This window comes from Mauremys mutica, chromosome 1, assembly GCF_020497125.1.
Source record: "Mauremys mutica isolate MM-2020 ecotype Southern chromosome 1, ASM2049712v1, whole genome shotgun sequence".
NCBI classification, from domain to species: Eukaryota; Metazoa; Chordata; order Testudines; family Geoemydidae; genus Mauremys; species Mauremys mutica.
The window spans coordinates 138,677,972-138,681,758 of record NC_059072.1 but is presented as its reverse complement, the minus strand read 5'-3'; the positions used below and the strand labels follow the sequence as shown (position 1 = coordinate 138,681,758).

The 3,787-nt window shown below is 44.8% G+C and overlaps 1 long non-coding RNA gene across 1 annotated transcript; it reads right to left on the bottom strand.

Annotated features, from left to right (window-relative positions):
* Positions 1–1,488: 1,488 nt before the first annotated feature.
* LOC123355786 lies at positions 1,489–2,865 on the bottom strand. Its single transcript, XR_006575199.1, has 3 exons — positions 2,712–2,865; positions 2,200–2,347; positions 1,489–1,738 (listed from the first exon to the last, which is right to left on the bottom strand). It is a non-coding gene; the product is annotated as an uncharacterized LOC123355786 (long non-coding RNA).
* Between the last annotated feature and the right edge of the window lie 922 nt (positions 2,866–3,787).

Sequence of the window (3,787 nt, the reverse complement as noted above, 5' to 3'; positions counted from 1 at the left end):
GAAAGCCTTTGACAAGGTCCCTCACCAAAGGCTCTTACGTAAATTAAGCTGACATGGGATAAAAGGAAAGGTCCTTTCATGGATTGAGAACTGGTTAAAGGACAGGGAACAAAGGGTAGGAATTAATGGTAAATTCTCAGAATGGAGAGGGGTAACTAGTGGTGTTCCCCAAGGGTCAGTCCTAGGACCAATCCTATTCAATTTATTCATAAATGATCTGGAGAAAGGGGTAAACAGTGAGGTGGCAAAGTTTGCAGATGATACTAAACTGCTCAAGATAGTTAAGACCAAAGCAGATTGTGAAGAACTTCAAAAAGATCTCACAAAACTAAGTGATTGGGCAACAAAATGGCAAATGAAATTTAATGTGGATAAATGTAAAGTAATGCACATTGGAAAAAATAACCCCAACTATACATACAACATGATGGGGGCTAATTTAGCTACAATGAGTCAGGAAAAAGATCTTGGAGTTATCGTGGATAGTTCTCTGAAGATGTCCACGCAGTGTGCAGAGGCGGTCAAAAAAGCAAACAGGATGTTAGGAATCATTAAAAAGGGGATAGAGAATAAGACTGAGAATATATTATTGCCCTTATATAAATCCATGGTACGCCCACATCTCGAATACTGTGTACAGATGTGGTCTCCTCACCTCAAAAAAGATATTCTAGCACTAGAAAAGGTTCAGAGAAGAGCAACTAAAATGATTAGGGGTTTAGAGAGGGTCCCATATGAGGAAAGATTAAAGAGGCTAGGACTCTTCAGTTTGGAAAAGAGAAGACTAAGGGGGGACATGATAGAGGTATATAAAATCATGAGTGATGTTGAGAAAGTGGATAAGGAAAAGTTATTTACTTATTCCCATAATACAAGAACTAGGGGTCACCAAATGAAATTAATAGGCAGCAGGTTTAAAACAAATAAAAGGAAGTTCTTCTTCACGCAGCGCACAGTCAACTTGTGGAACTCCTTACCTTAGGAGGTTGTGAAGGCTAGGACTATAACAATGTTTAAAAGGGGACTGGATAAATTCATGGTGGCTAAGTCCATAAATGGCTATTAGCCAGGATGGGTAAGAATGGTGTCCCTAGCCTCTGTTCGTCAGAGGATGGAGATGGATGGCAGAAGAGAGAACACTTGATCATTGCCTGTTAGGTTCACTCCCTCAGGGGCACCTGGCATTGGCCAGTGTCGGTAGACAGATACTGGGCTAGATGGACCTTTGGTCTGACCCGGTACGGCCTTTCTTATGTTCTTATGTTCTTATGAATAAAATAAGGACACCACACAGAGAATGACATTTGAATCCCAGGGAAAAGGGATGATCTTAGCCAGGCTACGTACCCAGGAACCTGATTTTTGTCCCAAGAGCCACAATTACCCAGATGAGGTTTTCTTCCCCATTTGCTTTCAGGTTATTTACTCACAGTATTCATTTGTTTGCTTTGCCGGGTCTCCACTCTCTGCAGCTGTTCATTGGTTTTAGTAACAATCTTTCAGTTTTTGATTCTCTTTCCTCTTCTTACAGTGTAGCATCTGCTTAGCACTTTTTTTTTAAAAAAATCAATTCAAACCAAAATCCTGATCCTATATGGAAGAGGAAGGTTTCTGAGAATTTGGCTGCAGAACTTTAGTGTCTGCATATTTCATTCCCTATTATTTATTCAGGTGCAGGTCTGATGCCATCTGCACCCCCAAGAATGCCCATATGATGCACGGCGGGCCCTTAGAATACCTGTTGAAAGAGAAGGAGAGAGTAGATTAAAAGATGGGGAAATCAACCAATGCATCAGCACGTCTCTGCATCATTGAAGCACCAGGCATGGGAGCGAAACAGGTTAAAAATCCCCATGGTTCTTTCCCACTAGACAGATGTCCAAAAAGAAAAATGGCAGGTTTCAGAGTAGCAGCCGTGTTAGTCTGTATCCGCAAAAAGAACAGGAGTACTTGTGGCACCTTAAAGACTAACAAATTTATTTTAGCATGAGCTTTCGTGAGCTGCAGCATACTTCCACCTTTTCATGTTCTCTGTATGTATAAATATCCCGTCTGTGTGTTCCATTCTATGCATCCGAAGAAGTGAGCTGCAGCTCACGAAAGCTCATGCTAAAATAAATGTGTTAGTCTTTAAGGTGCCACAAGTACTCCTGTTCTTTTTTCAAAAAGAAAAAGGCTTTCAGCCAATTATTTCCTTACACTCTGACGGGGTGAAATTCAGCCCTGTGCAGACAGCCAGGGCAAGGTCTGTGCATCACATCAGATTTAAGTGGCACTTCACTGCACAGGTGCTGGGAGATTTTGGTGGCTCAGTTTTCCTCCTGGATTGGAACAGCCAGCTGGAATCCTGTGAGGTACAGAGCAGAGAGAGGTTAGGGCCACAACGTTCACCTCAGAGGCTGAGCTTCTACAGACTTTTGGGATGTTCCCATCTGAGGAGGAGGATTTTGGCCAGCCCCAGTTCAGAGCTTTCAGTCACTTCAACCAGTGATTCTCTGGCACAGTTGATCTAAAGTAGCTGAACTTTTCAGGCCTTGCCCCCATCTCCGACCCCCCTCCCGCCTCGCATTGCCCTCTAACAGCCCTCTCCCTTCTCTCGATCCCTGCCAAGCCCAAATACAGAGCCTAGCCCACGCTCCTCCTCTCTTAGACCCTCTCCTCACACGACCCTTCTCTACCTTTGAGAGGCTGATCAAAGCTGTGCCCTTTACCCAGCTCCTGGAGAAATCATGGCTCCTCATGACAACCGGGAAGTGGCTGGTTCCATCCTCTGTGTGGGGTGCGTGGTTTTCTGTCTAAGCATCACTGAGAGCCAGCATGTCTCGATTTCACAGGATGAGTGAAGTCTAGGAAGCGCTGCACTTCTTGAGGACTTCCAACTTTGCCCCATTTATGAATGGCTTCCACCTTATTTGCATCAATGGTAACATCTTCTGGGGAGAGGATGTACCCCCAAAACTCTGTGGAGAGTTGGCTGGAGGTTCTGCTTTTCCAATTCTGTGTTGAGACCATGCTGCCGAAACCTCTCCAGGTTCGGATGTGCAGTGTGTGCTGCTCTGGGTTCTCCAAAAAGAGACGTATGTCACCCAAATAGATGACACTGTCCCCAAATACATCACTGATGAAGTGTTGCAAGGTCAGGGGACCGTTAGTTAGCTCAAATAGCATATCAGACCATTAAAATGTCCGTCGTGTGTTTTGAAATCTGACTTCCATTTGTCCCTTGCCCAAACGAGTGTTAGATTGGAAATCCTTGCAGATGAAGTTTGATGAAACCCTTTGCAGATTTCCTGTAAGCCAACAATTGTGGGATTCACAGCAGTGGGTAATGGTTTCAAATGATCACTTTGTTCAGGAGCTGATTGTCTAAAGAGACACATAGCAGAGTCCCACATTTCTTCTTCCCAAAAAGGGCCTGCTCTTAGGACTGGTTTTCATGACTTCTACGCAGGGAGATCCACTAATTCTGGTCCCAACAATGCGTAAATACAGGGAAAAGCAACTTTCAGCCAAGGTGGTAGGTCAACAGGGCAGTCGTCGTCCCGGTCCAGAGGTAACGAGCCCACATTTCTTTCGAAGGTATCCATGTAATCTTGGTATTTATCAGGAATGCCACCATCAATCAAACCCTAACCCCTCCCCTTGACCCTCCCAAGCCCTACCCGTTGACCCCTGAGTCCCTCCCACCTGTCACCGGAAGTCCCGCCCCATGGGGGTTTTAACTCCGGGGTCAAGGTGGCTACATGACTGGAAGTAAGGTGTGTCATGTGACCCCTCTAAGAACTCC